Source organism: Clytia hemisphaerica, unplaced genomic scaffold (genome assembly GCF_902728285.1).
Source record: "Clytia hemisphaerica strain Z4C2 unplaced genomic scaffold, Clytia hemisphaerica genome assembly, whole genome shotgun sequence".
Classification (NCBI taxonomy): Eukaryota; Metazoa; Cnidaria; class Hydrozoa; order Leptothecata; family Clytiidae; genus Clytia; species Clytia hemisphaerica.
In genome coordinates this window covers 89,268-112,113 of record NW_027104615.1, presented here as the reverse complement: position 1 = coordinate 112,113, position 22,846 = coordinate 89,268, and positions in this window count along the sequence as shown.

Here is a 22,846-nt window from a genome sequence, read left to right as displayed (position 1 = left end):
GTCTTTAAAAAAATTCTAAAAACGAAGATGAAAATGAAGAAGAAAAACATGAAGATCTTTTAGAGTAGTGCTATAACTTTCATTTTCACTGGAGACATTCTTTGATCTTAGGAGGTCATCACTGTGAAGAAATTTCACTAAAATATTTATTCAATATAAAGTGATAATGCAAAGTTAATAAGTGATTGACCCCAAAAAACAGCAGAAAACAGCAGAAAACAGCGTTTTTAGACGTCAATGAGCTTATAACTTTGTTTGATATCTTTTGACTGAATGATTATTCTTCAGAAATTTCTTCACAGTGATGACGTTCAATAATCAAGGATTCACTCCAGTGAAAATGGAAGTTATAGCATTTCTCTACAAGATCTTCATTTTTTTCTTCTTCATTTTCATCTTCGTCTTTAGAATTTTTTCAAAGATTTTTTTATTCTAAATTGTTCCACTCACTAATATCTTTCCAATGATACCAAATTTATAAAGATTGAAGAATTCCTTCAAAAGTTATAGGGAAATGAAAAAAGAGTGCACACTTATCGTGAATAGACTTTAAGAATTCCGTCTTCTTTATTGTCTAGATAATTGTCTAGAAAAACTGTCTAGTCTGACGATCACATAACTAACGAACCATAAGACTGTAGAGAAAAATCGTGTCAGGTCACTCCATTATTTTTGTTCAAGATGGCAGCAGCTCAGGTAGTACCTCAAGCAGCCGCAGCTCGCGCTCATCGACAATTTTTAGATCGATGGGGTGCATTGCTGTTTGGGGGGTCAAAAATTGAGATAATTCACTTCCTCCAAGGAAAAGCTCTTATACCACCAAACAAGGTATGCGTTGTTTACGGTGGACAAATGGCTTTGACAGCTGACAATGTTTCAGATGGATACAGATGGTAAGATTTTGCTTCAACTTATTGTTAACTAATACGGTACGGTACTGTCCTATTGAATTTAATGCAATAATCGCATAAAATTTCTTGTCTGTGGTTCCTTCGTTGTTCGAAGGGAGAATTACATGGAAACCACTTTTTAAGTAAATAGTACGACAGTGTTCTTATCGCGATCCTTTCGTGTCATAATCATAAATTTTGCTAAGGCATCTCCCACCACAGGTTAAAAATTTTCGAAAAAGAAGGAAAAGGAAGTAAACACTAAAATGAAAATCCCTAAGTTATATCCTCTGTATTTGATCGGAGTTTTTAGAAAAGTGGTAACCGGCTCCTGCTGATGTAGCTACGCGGAAGACAATATTAATTTCAAAAGTACAATACCTAAATTGAGCTTGCATTTTGAAACGGAATTTCTAAAGCCTCCATTGTGCGCAGATATGTAATTTTTGCGCAAATATGTAATTATTTTGCGCAGACAAATTATGAGCTGCGCAGATATGTAATTAAGTGCTGCGCAGATAATAGCCTGTACCAGACTCTTCTTCGCTGACTGAAAAGATAATGCGAAATAGGGTTTGCTACAGTTAGGTAACATTCCCTGTCTCACACCTTTTTCAAAAATCTTCGAATGTCTCTCGGGTGGAGCGTAACTGTTTTTAGCATTCAAAACATCTCAACTAAAGTGACGTTACTTTAAACACGTCAATGCAATGGCATCTTTCAATTTTCAAAAAAGCACTCCTGCGCTTGTGTTTTTTAAGATTTTGTCCCAGAAAACTGGGACAAACTGAGACACAGAATCTCGCTAAACGTAACAGACCGACACACGGCAAGTTTTGTTCAAAATATAAAAAACACCCGTGGTGCCGGGGTGGTACAGACTACGCAGATATGTAAGAACCGATGTTTTTAACTTTGGAGCTCGGGTTTTCGGGCTCCAAACATTCGATTTTTTGACATCACTTTAAACTTTTGAAGCCGTTGCAGTAACGAATAGAATCGAATTTGCGTCAAAACACTGGAAATGCTTCTATTTTTCAGAAATCGTCAAAGTGGAACTCACTAAGAAACGAGATAAAAAATCCCGGCTTTTAGTGAGGTGCTCGCTATATCCTTCGATACATAAACTCGCTAATATAATGGCTTCCGCGGAGGCTATAAATTTCTAAAATTGACGCTACTCAACGAATTTGATGACACTTCAGCATCTTCTTTTTGACATTACGTCACAAAATGAAAATTCATAGTTTCGTTTTGATTATCGATCCTACCGATCGAGCAAGCAGCGCGGGGGCTGGCCTGGTCTGGACTATTGGGATTCAATTGCATTTGAACTTTATGTTCTCAGACAGGTGTGTATATGTTATCCCAGCAAAAAGAATTACGGCAGTTGCACCCGACTACGAAAGTCTGTATGGAAACAAGGCTGAAAAGGGTAAAAAATGATTTTGACACTACCCCATAGTTACTTTGTAAAAACCAAGAAATTACATTTTTGCGCAAAATAATTACATATCTGCGCAGAAATTACATTTTTGTGCAAAAATTACATATCTGCGGACAACAGCCTCTAATCAATGTCTTTGATAGTCTGATATTTAGAAACCTCTTCAATCTCGGTTACAATTCTTACCCCACTCCGAAATCGTTGAGATGATTACTCGTTTTGAATTTTATTTCAGAAGATTCAAATACGACAGTCATGCTGCTGTCGTCTCAAATTTTAAAAGTTGATTCATGTTAACCTATTTTAAAAATTAGAATTTTAAGAAAAAACGAATTTTATTCTATATTTCATTAATAGGAGATGTGGTAGACCGTGTCGGCGAAAAATCAAGATACGTGACGGTACCATATTCCAGCAATGGACTAAAGTGCCATTACCCAAATTATTCATGGCCATATATTATTGGTCTAATGGCATCCAAGTGAAATATGTCAGACAGTTAACAAATATGTCAAAACAAGTCATAATTGACATGTATCAACTGCTTCGACTGGTATGTGCCAGAGACTTGCAGAGGAACCCGATCAATGTTGGTGGTGGTGGCCAGAATTTCGTGGTTCAAGTTGACGAGTCAATGATTCGCCATGGACAACGCGTAAGACAAATTTTGAAATTAGCCTTTTACAAAAAAATGTATTTACCCCCAAACAAGGCAAGTTTTGATCATATTTTGCCACCCCTAGACAATATATCTTCTCCTCTAACTCTAAACCATAGTAACTTCCCACACCCTAAACTCCCGACTCCCATACCCACAGAAGAAAAGACACAGTGTTTTCTTTATAATTTGGTGAACGGGTCTTTGCAAGCACTGAGGATACTCTGGACAGCGGATAAAATACAAGAAGTTTATTCGTTGAGTACTGTATAATAAATTCTTGGCTCGAGTGTCATTGTTGTAAATTTGAACGTGGTAATATTTCGTAGAAAGTAGTGATTGCGAACCGGCCGGATGCGCCACAAACCCCTTCGTGAGAGGAAAATACATATTCCTCGTCCCAATGCACGGTCGCGTCCTCGAGGGTTAAGGCACTACTCTTGAGTCTCTCGCAAATACGATCTCTCATTAAATCGTTCATAATTACCGCCTCTCGTTAATTCGTTTGTAATTACGTATATTTCGTCAGTTCTTTCGATGGAAATATATGATAACATCGACCAATGTTGGGATATCGTATCATATCGTTTCGTCTTTCGAGTTCGGAATGCTCGGATTCTTCTCTTGCAGGTGTTGTCAGTGGTTGTTCGTTATCGAGTTTTTATCGTGTATCTGATTTGTCCGGTTGCTCTTTAGTCGGCTATAGAATCGGAAGTGTTTTTCTGGATACATATCCCGTTTCGTTGCCTCCGGTCATCGTCGATGCATCACATGAAAATAAAATATAAGATTTATGTAAGTAAGGTTAATGTCCAGAGCCCTCTACCCGAGATGTTGTTTTGAAAAAGGGCTACCATTTTTAAACCCATACATGTCTCATCTGAGCATGCGTACTCGAACCCATGTCTCTCGGACGCCCGTCCGCCCATTCACGATCACGCCTTGACGCCCTACTATTTGAGTGCGAGATCGCGGAGAAACTAATTTTCGCTCTATCTTCGACTGCGCGAAAATTCGCAATATATCCTACATTTACGGAGTGTACAAACATTTCAAACAAACATCTGAAACTGGCAACGATTTTGTGCCAGTTTTGTGATCTTGCTTAGCATAACCAGCTCGGTGTGCGCAATTTTCCTATCTAAAAATCAAATATCTTTCCAAATATATTTTATGAATCTATCTTTTATAAACAGGGTGGTAGAGGTAGACGTGCCAATCCTGTTTGGGTGTTTGGTCTCGCTGACACGCGGTACAGACCTGCCAAAGGTTACATGGAAATTGTGCCGAGACGCGACCGACAAACGCTGACAGGAGCGATTAATAGAGTGTTGTTGCCAAACACGGTAATAACTAGTGATGAGTGGCGTGGTTATGCAAGATTGCCGCAGTTTGTCCAAAATTGCATTAGACACGACACTGTGAATCACACTTACAATTTCGTGAATCCAGTAAATGGCGCTCATACTCAGGTGAGTCATTTTATTCCTATCTAAATTTCTTACTCTGATGTGCTTAGTAGATAATATATTTGTAGTTTTTGAAGAATATTGTCCCCTTACGAGGAGTATGCATATTATATACAACTACAAGTCGCCCTGCAGCCTTGATCTGAAAATGAAACTCTATTGTAGGGTGCGAAGGGATAGAAATAAAATCACTCTTGTGTCAACCGGAGTTGTAGCTTGAAAGGGCTTCCCAAAGCGTGCTATTAGACATGGCCAGTTAGACTTTATATTACCAAACGGATGAAAGGGGATATCGGGCGTACGGCGTTGGTAGACCGAATAAAAATAAACAGCGATTTATAAGTTATACCTTAAATCCACAATCTCGGATCTAGAAGAAGTGAGAAGCTCGTTCATAGTTCGCTGGATAGCTTAGAGTCTCTTCTTTTTTCGACGCCGCGGGAGGACAGCGGCTGAGAGAGGGTTAGATTTGGGCCCACTGTGCGAACAAGACTGAATCGATTCAAATTTTCAACTGGGAAACAGGAGCGTTTCCCTTTCCTATATAGCTCATGTCGGATAATCAAACTTTGGCACTTAGAGGGCTAACAACAGTTATAATTTATTATAAATTTAGATATCACTTTTTTACACTTTTATTTAATCATTTTCAGAATATCGAGTCATACTGGAATAAATTCAAACTAGTAATCAAGGCTATGAAGGGCGTAGAACTCCGATTCCTTCAAAGTTACACGAATGAATTCATGTGGAGGTAATGTTAGTGGTTACTGTGTATTCAAGATTATTGAAAAGAAATCTTTCTTTGGTCTTTCTTTACTTCTATTTATTTATATTTTCTTTCCATTGGCATGATATGTGAAATTAACAGGCTTTTACCTTTTATGCGTTTTATACATGGCGTTCTAAATTTGAAACTCGTTTGCGAGGCCTTCAAATTTAGAACGCCATGGTTTTATATATTCGTGATATGTGCCATTACCATGTCTTCCAAAGGACCCAACAGATGATTGGTTTCAAGTGGCTTATTGACCGATCTTACGTCACTCAGCTGCTGAGTTCGTGATTTAACCTCAGAAGACATTTCAATGGTGCATATTCATGAATATAGCTATAGTCTGAGATATGTATCTACGCTTTTGAGGACGGAGAGCGATTGAAGTGATTAGGAACAACCTGCATTTTTGACCTGCAAAAAGGCTGTTTTGTCGTAATACTCAGTCGATCAGGATTTGGAAAAATGAAAAACCATTTCCACTGTCAATAACAGCCATATATTACCGAGATCCTTTTGAAAAGGACTGCCAGTTTATTGAAGAAAAAATAGGAAAAACAATATTTTTACTGGGTTGAATAAATAACCTCCTATTTTTCTTAACAGGGATTAGAGAGGCTTGGAAGAATTTTTGGAGAACATCATCAACTGCATCAATATTGATTATCCCTGATTGATGTCAACATACATTTTCATTTCATTCATGACACATTGTTTTATCACGTTTGATAGTTTCAAGCAGAATTATATTTTGGACAGAACATTTATGAAAGATTTAATTTCTATAAGATAAAAGAAACCCAATCAAATTTAGTTTTTCCTCCTTTTGAATAATATTTAACAACTTTCAAAAAGTCGTAATCTACTTAATCCGTCTTATTCCAACATTGTAAATTTGTTTCCATGTAATACAGAACAACGGCGAAAAACAAATCCATCTTAGGTGCCCCGGCAAACGGTGAAAAAATCAGTATTGGGTGCGACGCGGAACAGTGAAAACATCGGTCTTGGGTGTGACGTGGAACAGTGATAAAACGAGTCTTGGGTGCGACGTGGAACAGTGATAAAACGAGTCTTGGGTGCGACGCGGAACAGTGAAAAAATCAGTCTTAGGTTCGACGCGGAACAGTGAACAAACGAGTCTTGGGTGCAACGCAGAACAGTGAAAAAATCGGTCTTGGGTGCGACGCGGAATAGTGAAAACATCGGTCTTGGGTGCGACGTGGAACAGTGATAAAACGAATCTTGGGTGCGAGGCTGAACAGTGAAAAAATCGGTCTTGGGTGCGACGCGGAACAGTGAAAAAATCAGTCTTGGGTTCGACGCAGAACAGTGAACAAACGAGTCTTGGGTGCGACGCGGAACAGTGAAAAAATCAGTCTTGGGTTCGACGCGGAACAGTGAACAAACGAGTCTTGGGTGCGACGCGGAACAGTGAAAAAATCGGTCTTGGGTGCGACACGGAACAGTGAAAAAATCAGTCTTGGGTGTGACGCGGAACAGTGAACAAACGAATCTTGACGCAGAACAGTGAAAAAGAAAGTCTTGGGTGCGACGCGGAACAGTGAAAAAATCAGACTTGGGTGCGACGCGGAACAGTGAAAAATCAGTCTTGGGTGCGACGTGGAACAGTGAAAAAGAAAGTCTTGGGTGTGACGCGGAACAGTGAAAAAACGAGTCTTGGGTGCGACGCGGAACAGTGAAAAAACGAGTCTTGGGTACGAAGCGGAAAAGTGAAAATAGGAGGGAAAGTAGGCGGGAAGCTCTGGTCAGTAAAATTTACTTTGGGTGTCAAGCAGAACAGTCGCTCTCACTGTTCCGCTTGGTGCCCATGGGCCCTGTAAAGCTTACCTGATCCGGTTTCCTTCTTCACTAGCTGGAAAATGGATCTTGTAATCCGACGTTTTAAAGCACTCATTTCGGTAATAAAGGTGTGAAAAATTAGATTTGAATTTTGGTTGCGGTATAAAATTTCGGGTAAATGTTTTGGTCGGAAATAAAAAAATCGGGTACAAGTTTTGGTCGGGTGATAAAATATCGGGGAAAAATTTCGTCACCCCCTCAAAATTTTCGTCACTTTCCCCCGATATTTTTTTTCTACTTTGAATAGCGCACCGCGGCGAATCTAAAATAGACTTCAATTTCTCTGTTTGTACTCGACTTCCAATCCCATCATCCTTTGCGTTTATTACTCTTGCACGTTATAATTACATTCAATTACAATAGGGAAGTAATAACTTTCACGGATTGACAATTAAAACGAAAAAGATTTTGCAATTGCAACTTGTACAAATATAAGTAAAAATAAATATGACGTAGGCATCTAAACAGAGCGCTATTTTGAGCATATCATCAGAGGCGGATTTTCTATACCTTCAAATTTGAATTTAAAGACCAGAACTTTTTCTGTTTTTGATGGCCGATCTGCAATCGGCCGTCTTGCATGGTACACGAGAACGCCAAGAGAGATTGAAGAATGGAACAACACAAATCCGCTACAAATATACTTTCGCGGGTATCGTGTACATTACAGATAATACAAGTACCTATGAGATCACAAGTTGGGTCTTACCGCTGCCTCTGGATTCAGTCCGCGTTTCTGATAACGATCAACACCAATACAACGCTGCAGTATCATGCATTGCTCAAGACCCGAAGATCATCACATCACATTCAGTGTTCGTGATCGACTGCAGTGGATCAATGAAATCAGCAGACGTTGAAGCACATCGTTGTCGGGCAGATGCCGTCAGTTATTCGGTGGCCAGTGAATTCATCGCCAAGCGACTTCACAATCCATCTTTTGGTGTGACACCTTATAATGTGGTAACAGTGATTGAGATGAGAGACAACGCGCAAATTGTGTTCAAGAAAGAACCCATGAGTTGGGTATTTTACAACAAGTTCGTGCAAAGATCCAAGACCAGCAAACCGAGCTCACACGGCAGCTACATCCCTTCTCTTGACTTGGCCATGCAGGCTCTTAAGGAGAATGACCACGAACATTTGGCGCTGTTTCTCTTCTTTCTATCGGATGGTCGTCCAAGCGATGAGTGGTTATCTAAACACGGAGGCAGTATCTATCCTTCTGTGTCAAGACAGGATATCTACAGACGAGCTTCGGCTATCGGCAGTCACTTTCAGGAGAGACTCAACTTTGGTATGGTTGGGTTTGGTCGACCGTTCGATGATCTGAGTGTTCTCAATGAAATGGCTAACCAAATGACGATTCCAGGGAGCTGTTGGAAGTTTCCATCGATCTGATTTGAAGAAGATCAATTCCTTGTCAACATCACTTGCCAACATGTCAAGCACACTCACAAAGACGTGTACCTTGCTTACAAATGCACGTGTCGGAGATTCACGCAAAGAGCGATCTGTCAGCATATCTCAGTTTCAAAAGCACATCAGTGTTCCACCAAATGATTGGGACAGCAAAACTGTTAGCCAGAACCGACTTGTTTGCTCCGAGTTGACGAGATTTGAGAAAGGTTTTGTGTGGACAGAGCGGCAACTTTTGGACGCAAAAGCAGCTGGAATATCGTTTAGCATCGACCCCTTTGGAAGAGGTGCCGAACGTCTTGTGTATCAACTGCGTGAAATTGATGTCAGTCGCAAGATCGTCGGTACCTCTTTAGTCGCCAAAAAAGGAAGGTTTGTTGAAGATTATCATCAACTTAAAAACTTTCATTTTACCTTCTGTAAAACACAAAAGATCGCTGCAAACATAGCTGTGAAGTTCAACCAACGGCTTGACAAATCTCCCCAAGTGGCAGAAATAGTTCCTCGTATCAAATTTCTAGACTGTTTTGTATGTATACATTTTATGACGATTTAAACGAAGAAATCAATTACTTGGTGGAGAAGCAACTTTGTACAACATTTTGTACATTATTCAACATATTTAGTCTACTCTGTTTCAGTGCATCTCTTACATCTGTTAACCCACTTATTAAAGCTATCTAGCTAAGCTCTATTGGCTGACCTTCCAGCCTCGGCTGGTTTATTTACTTTTAATTCGTTTCCTTCTTTCTCTTTCCCTCAAAAAAAACTTTAATACATGTTCTTAAAATGTGTTTGATGTCTTTTGTCCCTTTTGTAGTGAAAAGTTAAAGATGATGGCATTTGCACATTTCTCACTTCAACCATCCTTTTTTATATATATATATATATTTGCCTAGTACATCAGGATGTGCGAGGATGTCCCCTGCCTGGTGTCTAGTGCAGTCGGCTCCAAAGGAGTCTAAGGTGTTTACACCTTCGTTGATTCATATTTTGTTTTCTTCTCCTGTCAGTCTACCTGGAGTTTGTTGTCATCTTGTACAGGCCGCTGGGGTAATGTCGCCTGACTGTCTTGAATGACAGTCAGCCTGTCCCAAGCCAGGATAAAGACAGAGGGACCCAGAGAGGACTAATTACCCTTTCATTATAACATCGTCTCTCTAAGAGGAAAAAGAATTCGGCCATTCTTTGTTGTTTGTAGATCTGACAGGAGAAAACATTTTATTTTCATACTATATATATTTGCCTAGTACATCAGGATGTGCGAGGATGTCCCCTGCCTGGTGTCTAGTGCAGTCGGCTCCAAAGGAGTCTAAGGTGTTTACACCTTCGTTGATTCATATTTTGTTTTCTTCTCCTGTCAGTCTACCTGGAGTTTGTTGTCATCTTGTACAGGCCGCTGGGGTAATGTCGCCTGACTGTCTTGAATGACAGTCAGCCTGTCCCAAGCCAGGATAAAGACAGAGGGACCCAGAGAGGACTAATTACCCTTTCATTATAACATCGTCACTTTCACCCGCGACTAAACTACCAAAAATGCAAAAAACGCAAAAGAAATGGTTTCCTTCTTCACTAGCTGGAAAATGGATCTTGTAATCCGACGTTTTAAAGCACTCATTTCGGTAATAAAGGTGTGAAAAAATTAGATTTGAATTTTGGTTGCGGTATAAAATTTCGGGTAAATGTTTTGGTCGGAAATAAAAAAATCGGGTACAAGTTTTGGTCGGGTGATAAAATATCGGGGAAAAATTACGTCACCCCCTCAAAATTTTCGTCACTTTTCCCCGACATTTTTTTTCTATTTTGCAATTGCAACTTGTACAAATATAAGTAAAAATAATTATGACGTAGGCATATAAACAGAGCGCTATTTTAAGCATATCATCAGAGGCGGATTTTCTATACCTTCAAATTTGAATTTAAAGACCAGAACTTTTTCTGTTTTTGATGGCCGATCTGCAATCGGCCGTCTTGCATGGTACACGAGAACGCCAAGAGAGATTGAAGAATGGAACAACACAAATCCGCTACAAATATACTTTCGCGGGTATCGTGTACATTACAGATAATACAAGTACCTATGAGATCACAAGTTGGGTCTTACCGCTGCCTCTGGATTCAGTCCGCGTTTTTGATAACGATCAACACCAATACAACGCTGCAGTATCATGCATTGCTCAAGACCCGAAGATCATCACATCACATTCAGTGTTCGTGATCGACTGCAGCGGATCAATGAAATCAGCAGACGTTGAAGCACATCGTTGTCGGGCAGATGCCCGTCAGTTATTCGGTGGCCAGTGAATTCATCGCCAAGCGACTTCACAATCCATCTTTTGGTGTGACACCTTATAATGTGGTGACCGTGATTGAGATGAGAGACAACGCGCAAATTGTGTTCGAGAAAGAACCCATGAGTTGGGTATTTTACAACAAGTTCGTGCAAAGATCCAAGACCAGCAAACCGAGCTCACACGGCAGCTACATCCCTTCTCTTGACTTGGCCATGCAGGCTCTTAAGGAGAATGACCACGAACATTTGGCGATGTTTCTCTTCTTTCTATCGGATGGTCGTCCAAGCGATGTGTGGTTATCTAAACACGGAGGCAGTATCTATCCTTCTGTGTCAAGACAGGATATCTACAGACGAGCTTCGGCTATCGGCAGTCACTTTCAGGAGAGACTCAACTTTGGTATGGTTGGGTTTGGTCGACCGTTCGATGATCTGAGTGTTCTCAATGAAATGGCTAACCAAATGACGATTCAGGGAGCTGTTGGAAGTTTCCATCGATCTGATTTGAAGAAGATCAATTCCTTGTCAACATCACTTGCCAACATGTCAAGCACACTCACAAAGACGTGTACCTTGCTTACAAATGCACGTGTCGGAGATTCACGCAAAGAGCGATCTGTCACCATATCTCAGTTCCAAAAGCACATCATTGTTCCACCAAATGATTGGGACAGCAAAACTGTTAGCCAGAACCGACTTGTTTGCTCCGAGTTGACGAGATTTGAGAAAGGTTTTGTGTGGACAGAGCGGCAACTTTTGGACGCAAAAGCAGCTGGAATATCGTTTAGCATCGACCCCTTTGGAAGAGGTGCCGAACGTCTTGTGTATCAACTGCGTGAAATTGATGTCAGTCGCAAGATCGTCGGTACCTCTTTAGTCGCCAAAAAAGGAAGGTTTGTTGAAGATTATCATCAACTTAAAAACTTTCATTTACCTTCTGTAAAACACAAAAGATCGCTGCACAACATAGCTGTGAAGTTCAACCAAACGGCTTGACAAATCTCCCCAAGTGGCAAAAACAAAACGGTTATCAAAATGGCAGAATTTTCAAGCGTGTAATTACACGCTTATCAAAATTGTTCTGAGACGGGGGCGGCGGTAAGCGGTAAGCGTGCAATTGCACCCTTTATTATTCTGACACGCAATTCCTTCCGAAAGCTCTGTTGAATTTCAAAAGCCTAGGGCAGTTTTACTCAAAATTTATCGTAGAAGAAGATTCCGTAAAAATGGATTGCCCGTTGCCTTCGCCCGAATTAGAGAATTCTGAACCCCTTGAAATCCCTAAGCAATTTCAACCGGGGCGCGAGCGGGCGTAAATTATAACCATGCAATTGCGCGCTTAGGCCCTCGAAACATAAAGCGTGCAATTGAGAGGATTTCCCAGACTGTATGATGACGGCGGAGAAAAAAGTACAGTAGAAAAGTCCTTCGTATCGCAGCGCCATCATTCAAATCAGAAAGCAAAGATATTATACCACAGATTTTCTGACTACTAAAAATTTGAAAAATCAGACAAATGAATATCACTCACTACAGATATTTCTGGATACTTAAACGCAGCTATTTTGGAGGACCAGAATATATGATACAGACATTCCATCTCTTTGACCTACAGTCGGGTTTAACCGTACCATATTAAGATTACGTAGAATACTACGAGCTCTACTTATACGATGACTCCTATTAGATCGTAGTATACTAAGGGTCCGTATGTAGTATGCTACAGTTAAACGCGACTGTGTGGTCTGATCACCTGATCCGCTGCTGCAGTCTACCATTATGAACTTGCCAGAAAATGTGAGTGGTGGGATGGGGTGTGAACACCGGGTGGCGGGCGGGGTGTTCGATCTTTGTACAATCCAATACCTTATCGGGGAAAAAGTGTCGGAGTTTTATCTTTGGTTTTATTTAGTAGGGGTTTTTTTTCGTCGGGGAAAAATTTCGTCACCTAGAGGCATTTTCGTCACTTTTCCCCGACCAAAATTTCAAATTCGTCACTTTTCGCCAACAAAAATTTCAAATTCGTCACTTTCACCCGACTAAACTGCCCAAAATGCAAAAAACGCAAAAGAAATGGTTTCCTTCTTCACTAGCTGAAAAATGGATCTTGTAATCCGACGTTTAAAGCACTCATTTCGGTAATAAATGTGTGAAAAAATTTGATTTGAATTTTGGTTGCGGTATAAAATTTCGGGTAAATGTTTTGGTCGGAAATAAAAAAATCGGGTACAAGTTTTGGTCGGGTGATAAAATATCGGGGAAAAATTTCGTCACCCTCTCAATATTTTCGTCACTTTCCACCGACATTTTTTTTCTACTTTGAATAGCGTACCACGGCGAATCTAAAATAGACTTCAATTTCTCTGTTTGTACTCGACTTCCAATCCCATCATCCTTTGCGTTTATTACTCTTGCACGTTATAATTACATTCAATTACAATAGGGAAGTAATAACTTTCACGGATTGACAATTAAAACGAAAAAGATTTTGCGATTGCAACTTGTTCAAATATAAGTAAAAATAATTATGACGTAGGCATATAAACAGAGCGCTATTTTAAGCATATCATCAGAGGCGGATTTTCTATACCTTCAAATTTGAATTTAAAGACCAGAACTTTTTCTGTTTTTGATGGCCGATCTGCAATCGGCCGTCTTGCATGGTACACGAGAGCGCCAAGAGAGATTGAAGAATGGAACAACACAAATCCGCTACAAATATACTTTCGCGGATATCGTGTACATTACAGATGTTACAAGTACCCATGAGATCACAAGTTGGGTCTTACCGCTGCCTCTGGATTCAGTCCGCGTTTCTGATAACGATTAACACCAATACAATACCGTGAAAAGCACAGCTCAAAATCATATATTTACGCTGTGCCGACGAATCGAGATTCTATTCATCGCGCAATCAGCGAAGACAAAAGTAACCATGACGACCATCCAAGATCTTGGATGAGCGTCATAGTCGATATTTTTATTCCCGTCGTTGAAAACACAACTTACAAAAAGTCATCAATGCTTTGTAAAAAGAGTCAGTGATAGAGAATTATAACATAAAGTCTGTCTATTATTTCGATTCAATTAAAGTGACATTTCCATAATTAAAAGTTTAGTAATTACTGTTATACATTTGGGGATCATATAAAAGATTTCTTTCGAAATAAACTCATTTCAATTACACTTGGAGGTTTCTGGGGAATTCGTAAATAGTAAACTGCATACTGATACAGTCTGCTAGACATTAATATGGTAATATTTGCTCTTCATCTTTGATTTTTTCTGCAGTGATTAGATTGACACATGCGCGATAAAATTTCTATTATTTGTCTTCAGAGGTTACTACTTTCTTTGAAAACTTAACCTCTGATACTCAGGGTACCAATACAACGCTGCAGTATCATGCATTGCTCAAGACCCGAAGATCATCACATCACATTCAGTGTTCGTGATCGACTGCAGTGGATCAATGAAATCAGCAGACATTGAAGCACATCGTTGTCGGGCAGATGTCGTCAGTTATTCGGTGGCCAGTGATTTCATCGCCAAACGACCTCACAATCCATCTTTTGGTGTGACACCTTATAATGTGGTGACCGTGATTGAGATGAGAGACAACGCGCAAATTGTGTTCAAGAAAGAACCCATGAGTTGGGTATTTTACAACAAGTTCGTGCAAAGATCCAAGACCAGCAAACCGAGCTCACACGGCAGCTACATCCCTTCTCTTGACTTGGCCATGCAGGCTCTTAAGGAGAATGACCACGAACATTTGGCGCTGTTTCTCTTCTTTCTATCGGATGGTCGTCCAAGCGATGGGTGGTTATCTAAACACGGAGGCAGTATCTATCCTTCTGTGTCAAGACAGGATATCTACAGACGAGCTTCGGCTATCGGCAGTCACTTTCAGGAGAGACTCAACTTTGGTATGGTTGGGTTTGGTCGACCGTTCGATGATCTGAGTGTTCTCAAAGAAATGAATAACCAAATGACGATTCAGGGAGCTGTTGGAAGTTTCCATCGATCTGATTTGAAGAAGATCAATTCCTTGTCAACATCGCTTGCCAACATGTCAAGCACACTCACAAAGACGTGTACCTTGCTTACAAATGCACGTGTCGGAGATTCACGCAAAGAGCGATCTGTCACCATATCTCAGTTCCAAAAGCACATCATTGTTCCACCATATGATTGGGACAGCAAAACTGTTAGCCAGAACCGACTTGTTTGCTCTGAGTTGACGAGATCTGAGAAAGGTTTTGTGTGGACACAGCGGCAACTTTTGGACGCAAAAGCAGCTGGAATATTGTTTAGCATCGACCCCTTTGGAAGAGGTGCCGAACGTCTTGTGTATCAACTGCGTGAAATTGATGTCAGTCACAAGATCGTCGGTACCTCTTTAGTGGCCAAAAAAGGAAGGTTTGTTGAAGATTATCATCAACTTAAAAACTTTCATTTTACCTTCTGTAAAACACAAAAGATCGCTGCAAACATAGCTGTGAAGTTCAACCAACGGCTTGACAAATCTCCCCAAGTGGCAGAAACAGTTCTTCGTATCAAATTTCTAGACTGTTTTGTATATACATTTTATGACGAGTTAAACGAAGAAATCAATTACTTGGTGGAGAAGCAACTTGATCACAATCAATACAGGAAATGGAATGACAATCAAGGTGGAATACAAGGTCAAAAGAAAGTGGAATCCCCGTATCCAGGGAGGGTAAAAGAAGTGGCTCCTCTCCAAATGTCGAAAGATTTGAAATTAAAACCCATCATTTCAGACATCATCGAAGAAGAGAACTCAGAGGACGAAGAAGATGATGCAAGCGGTGACGAAGCGTCTCACCATCCACAACCCACTGTAACCACAAGTAATGTGGCACCAAAAAGTGAACTGAACATACTTAACTCCAGTAATGCGTTTGGTGCACTCAGAAAGTCTGTCTTTGGGGCCAAAAATGTTAGAGATAAAATCAAGGGTAAAATTTATGAGACATGTATTCTTCCCATTCTTCTTTACGGGTCAGAAAGCTGGTGTCTTTCTGAAAGAATTCTTCTTAAATTACGTGCTTTTCACAATCGTTGTGTTCGTGCTATGTGTCATGTAAACCGATTTCGCACCTGGAAAGAGCACATTAGTACAGATGATTTGCTTCGCAGAGTTGATCTCAAACGAGTTGATTCTTATGTTGTCAAACAACAACTGCGTTGGATTGGTCATGTCCTTAGAATGCCTTGGGAAAGACTCCCTCGTAAGATGTTAACCTGTTGGGTTCGCTCTAAAAGACCTAGAGGATGCCCTAAATTCACTTTTGGAAGGTCGTTGAAGAAATCCTTGCGGTTTGCTAATATAAACGTTGATGGTTGGGATGTTTTGGCTTGTGACCGCCTTAAATGGCGTAGTATTTTGAGTAAAATTTGATAGTGTTTTTTTTTTTCTGTCAAACTATTGTGCTGTGATCCTCAGCTTCGCTGAGGCCTAGTCCTATATTATAGGAAGGTATATATTATTATTATTACATACTTAACGAAGACGTTCCTCAAGCATTCAGTCATTTCACTCATACATGGAGCAAACGAAAAAGAATGGTTTGTGATCTCCAAGGCGTCTTAGATACATCACAGAAGCGACCAATGTTCGAGCTGACAGACCCGGTCATTCACTACAAGTCAGGTAGAAACCGTGAATATGTCTACGGGAAGACAGACAAAGGTCAGAAAGGAATCAATGATTTCTTCCATACTCATAAATGTAACAACTTGTGCAGAGCACTTGGCATCTTCTCGTCATGATGAACTATATTTTATGTTTTGAACTATTAATTGGTATAATTTTACCCGCAAAGTCATTATTATGATATAAATATTAACTATATCTATTCAAAATTTGAAATTTATAAAACTGTACAGATTAATGTCAGTTTCACACCATACGCATCAGATGTATAAAAGGGAAAATTTGCTAAAAGGTTGGTAGATATATACAATGAGAAAATAAAAGAAAGTTAATTGATAAAAAGCCCTAGGGACACTATGATTTATCACAATTATATAATACAATGAGACTAGAAATATAAATATATTAGTCCGGAGGGACAGATTTATAATTTCCCAAAAGAAACTTCAATACAGAATATTCACTATATAATTTTTTTACATACACTGATTTTTTTTGTTTGAAATGGAATTAGTTTTTAACTGGTAAATATCTTACGTCAAGTCATTATTCTGGTAAGAATATTCACTATATAAATTTTACACTCATATTTTTTACATACACTGATTTTTTTTTGAATTTGAATAAATTTTAATATTGTTCACTAAACAATATGGTGTTTTTAACTTTTGTTATGGTGTATACCAATTGCTTCTGTTATAGCCTTTATTATTATTATAATTGTTATTTTTGAAAGATTATTTTGAAATAGAAAGTCTAAACCCCGGGGGGTTTACAGGTTTACAGGATGACGGGGGGGGGGTGCCGCCCAAGTTTCAGTGCAACTCCTTTTCGAACTAGATTTGCGACCCTTAGTGGTACTTTCATTGAAAAATGGAACCCTTAATGGGACTTTTTCCAACGCCTTTTCCTGCGCGCCCTTCTCCTATACGCGAACACGATACGAACGCGCACGATACTATTTCAGTAGCCGCCCTAATTCTGTATTAGGCGGCCACAGCCTTTGGGATGATTACCTGAAATTCAAAAATTTTATAAAATCTTAAAATTGTAACCCTTAGTGGGACTGAAAATTGAAATCAATGAATTTTCCAACCCTTAGCGGGACTTTGGAAGTTCAAAAAAGGTACCCTTAAGGGCGGCACATACCGTACCCTCCATTTGCCTAAGTTTGTTTCACGAGATATAAAATGTCTTGTTAGTTGACGCATATAGTTATCTATCTTCCTCGGGAGATAATTTTCTAGCATCATTTTAATAAAATTCACAAAATATGAAATTTCATTTAGTACGATGTTCAAAATCAACTCTATTCTTTCATAAAACATAATTTGAATACTTAAATAAATTAAGAGAGAATATTAAGTATAAATGAAAGATGGCAAAAGAAGATAGTTGAAAAACATTTTTTTATCCTAATTATTTTGATTATCCCTAAAAGTTGAACTATACGCATCATTTGGTAAAATCGTTTATACTGAAATCAGGCGCGGATACAAGGTACGGCACTATAGGCAAGTGCCGTATGTGTTTTTTCCTCCCAGAGATAATTTTTTTTAGATTTTCTGATTTTTTTTTTCTTTCCTAAAAAAAGTAGTGTTGAGCCAAGGCAAAATTAAAACTCACCGTTTCTTTCTATTTTTCAACTTTTCTGGTTATTTTTGTTTCTTAGAAAAAAAAGCCCCACGGATTTTTTTTTAAAAAGCCGCCACGGGATTTTTAGGTGTAACGCCCAAATGCCGCCCGTTTTCCCGCCTTCTACAAAAGGCACAGTAGGCACTTTTGCCGTTTTGCCGTAGTGTATAAAAATAACCAACCAAAAGTGAAAGTGATAAGTGCCCTTTCTAAATTGCCTATTTTGCCCTTTTTGCCGTAGGTATAGAAATGCCTGTAACGAATGCATTACAACAACGAGACTTCAAACCAAAATAAAATTCAATGATGAATGTATGTTATTAAGTTGAAATAAAAACTTCCATAGAAGCCAATAAGTATTTAAACATTAGAAGCCAATAAGTATTTGAACATATTTTTATGGAGACCAGTGTTAATCAGTCCCTTTAAAAAACAATGAAAAATGACAAAAGAAAAAAGTTATTAAACTTACAAAGTGAAATTCCTTTCCCTCATTACGCGTGCGCAGGTTTAACCACAAGTAGAATCCAATCAAACCAGATTTAAATTTTTACTTCTTTTTTTTATATGTTCTTATAAAAAAAAAGTATCTTTCTACCAATATACTTACAAACACTTACACAACACGACGTATTATTATTATTTACTTTTAATTCGTTTCCTTCTTTCTCTTTCCCTCAAAAAAAACTTTAATACATGTTCTTAAAACAACGGATTAGAATAGGTGGATTAACTTCTCTCGTTGCTCCCAAGAGAGATCCATTGTCTTCTCATTGTTACAAGAAAAATCTGTAAATGACTCTGCGCACTCCTCGTTTAGTTTTTTCATTGTTTTTATAAGAACAATTTTCCAATTTATACAGTTTCGAAAACGAATTTGTCCTATGATTCGATCAATTTTGATGATTTTGCAAATATTTTAAATCCTGCACTTAAGTTTTAGCATCAACAAACGCTAGACCAGTTTTAATGTAAATTTTTAATCTTTTGTCAATGGCAATCTTCAGATAAGTGAAAATTAACGTATGGTCTATAACTAAGAAACTATCGATGGGTCACGAATGGGTTGCATACTGGTGAAAGAAGACTGTATTTAGAATTAGGAAAATAAATTTCAAATTATTTGGCTAATTTCTGCATTGGATAGAAAGGGCTAAAAAAGTGCATTTTCTTATTTAAAATGTACCACGTGATACGTAATGACCAATGAAAATGTTGAAAGTTAATGATTTTTTACAACTTTTTTACAACTTATCAAGTTTTAATTGCTAGCAAACTCGTAAAAAAGTTTGATAACCTAACGAGGAGTGTTTTCTATGAGTTCTTAATCCACCTATTCTAATCCGTTGCTTAAAATGTGTTTGATGTCTTTTGTAGTGAAAAGTTAAAGATGATGGCATTTGCACATTTCTCACTTCAACCATCCTTTTTTATATATATAGTATGAAAATAAAATGTTTTCAGAAGCAGCCAACGAGCCCATTTCCCCGAAATATCTGTTTCCCTTTTCCAGGAGAGAGCTTTTTTTGAAAAATGGGGAAACAGATCCGATTTTCTAGGAGAGACCTTTTCCTTAAAACTATCTGTTTCCCCACTCCAGCTGATGACATCATCAGAGAGAAACAGATCAATATTTCTAGGAGATGACATAATACATTGCATTGCATTGGAAACAGATTGAACTTTCTTGGGGAAACAGATATCAATAACAAAAAGATAGGGGAAACAGATATCAATAACAAAAAGATAGGGGAAACAGATGAAAATTTCCAGGAGAGGGGAACAGATATCCTATTTGGGAAAACAGATCAAAATTTTAATTCTGAAAATTGTGGATACAGATCAAATTTTCTAGGAAAGATATTTTGAGATTAAAAATTTAAGTTTTGCGGAGAAACAGATCTTTATTTCTAGGAATAAGATTTTTGAAATATTCGACCAACAGATCAAATTTTCCAGGAAGGCTATGTCTGGGAAACAGATATTTAAAAAAAGGTCCTCGTTGGATGCTTTCGTGTTTTCTCCGGCATACCGGATAAGTGGGATGGGGGAACCTGGGAACCTAAAGTGGGAACCTAAATGAACACCTGAAAAGTGGGATGGGGGAACCTAAGTGGGAACCTAAATGAACACCGGAAAAGTGGGATGGGGGAACCTAAGTGGGAACCTAAATGAACACCGGAAAAGTGGGATGGGGGGACCTAAGTGGGAACCTAAATGAACACCGGAAAAGTGGGATGGGGGAACCTAAGTGGGAACCTAAATGAACACCGGAAAAGTGGGATGGGGGAACCTAAGTGGGAACCTAATTTTTTATTTTTTTATTTTTTTTTTTTATTTTTATTTTTTTATAGCAATACATTTCGCACGTCTATTGACCTCCTATGAAACAGAACTTTTGATTTTACATTTTATAAAGTTTTTTTCTCCCTTTCTTTTATCAAACGCTCTTTGAAGACTTGTAAGGATGGTGCTTCAACAATATCTTCTTCTAGATCATTCCAAGGTTTCACACTTCTGTAAAAAAGAGAGTTGCTTTGGTAGCCTCTCATACCGTCATTAGCAAAGTTCCTTTGAAGCTCGTAATCATGCTGACGTCGTGGTCGTGTTCGAGGAGAAAATTTCTCTGATCTTATAGACTCGTCATAAATGTGGAGGTTCTTGAAAAACTTCCACCATATCACCAACTTGCCGCCTGGTCTTTAGGCTAGGTAGATTGATGAGTCGTAGCCGATCTTCGTATGAGTAGTTTCTATAGCAACTAACTAGCCTTGTAGCTCTTCGTTGGACGCCCTCGATTGCATTGATATGTTTGATTAGCCTTGGAGACCATACTACATGTGCATATTCCAAATGGGGTCTGACAAATGCAATGAAAAGCGTTCGAAACACACTATCGATTATCACTCCTAGATCTTTTTCTTGGTCAATATGTTCTAGAACAGATCCTGATAGGGATGGACATATTTGATGTTCCAAAATTTACCCAGTGTTAAAACATGACACTTGTTCGGATGAAATTCTAAAAGCCGGACTGGCTTTGACCAAATTTTAAACCCTTAGAGTGCAATTATTCTCATTTTTGCTAATTTCCACCCTTACAGTGTACTTTGGGAAGCTTGGAAAAAGGGCCGCACGTACGGTAGGTCGTTTTCCCTTGAGTGCCCCCCCCCCCGTGGATCTATGCTTATGTGTATTGAAACGTGGCAAGCCATGCAATATGTTCTATTTTACTATCAAACATTTTTAATTAATGAAGTGTATTCACACGCTGTATTGTTTGGTTGGTACAGAAAGAAAAACGAGCTAGAATCCGTTAAATGCTAAGCGACCCCAGCCTTGACCCCAAAATTGGAGCTGCTAATAAAAAACAATGTGTATTGCATCAAGAGTGAACAAAAACTAGATCCAGTGAAAATTCCAAGCACTTTTTTGTGGCCGTTATACGGCCAAAATACTTAATTTTGAATTGAGTTTCAAAACTCAATATTTGGAGAATTTGTTTTTTGTGTACAAAACTGTCAAAAAGATGACTATAGTGAGCAAAATCAAAATGTATTCTTTCTATGATGATTGAAAATAAATTCAATTCAATACATTTCATTCTATTTTCGCAAATGCAATGCTTAATCCTTGAAAATAAACACTTCATAAGTGGCCTTTAGGGGTTTCATAAAAAATTTTGGTTACTTTCGAAAGCTAAAACTCAATTTCTAAGTCAAAAAACGGCCAGTGACCAGAGTGCTTGGAATTTTGGCTGAGATCGTAAATAATGTTTTACTAGATTCTGTATTCAAGCAAATTAGATCCGTGCAAAAGAAAGAAGAGGCTCTAAGTTATCCATCGAGCTATGAACGAACTTCTAATTCCTTCTAGATTTGAAGATATGACGGTTTAAAGTTTAAAGTTTAAAGTCAATTAAGTCAATTTACTAAAAAGAACCTTTCAAAAAGATGCACTATAAAACTGCTGATAAATAAACATGCTTTTTTGAGCTAATTGAATAAATAAATTCCCTTTGTTTTATTTTCAACATTATTGTTTGCGAACCGTAATGTAAAAAGTAAATAACTGGTGTTCTTATTATGATAAAAGGTTTTTTCTTTCCTTGCATATAATATCTTTCTTATCTTTATGTATTTGTTTTTAAAGAAAAATAATAATAATAACAAATTAGGTTCCCACTTTAGGTTCCCGGGTTCCCCCATCCCACTTTTCAGGTAAAAAATATGTGCACATCTTTTCAAAATTTGAAAAGTAAACACAAATCGCCATTTTCAATAGACCTATTTATTTAAACATAAAGGAATTCTTCTTAAACTACGATAAGACTTGCTATCGAGCAAGTCTTATTTTTCGCTTATGTAATTGTTTTTAAAGAAAAATATTTCAATTCTATTAATAATTAAACAACTTAGGTTCCCACTTAGGTTCCCCCATCCCACTTTTCCGGTGTTCATTTAGGTTCCCACTTAGGTTCCCCCATCCCACTTTTCCGGTGTTCATTTAGGTTCCCACTTAGGTTCCCCCATCCCACTTTTCCGGTGTTCATTTAGGTTCCCACTTAGGTTCCCCCATCCCACTTTTCCGGTGTTCATTTAGGTTCCCACTTAGGTTCCCCCATCCCACTTTTCCGGTGTTCATTTAGGTTCCCACTTAGGTTCCCCCATCCCACTTTTCCGGTGATCATTTAGGTTCCCACTTAGGTTCCCCCATC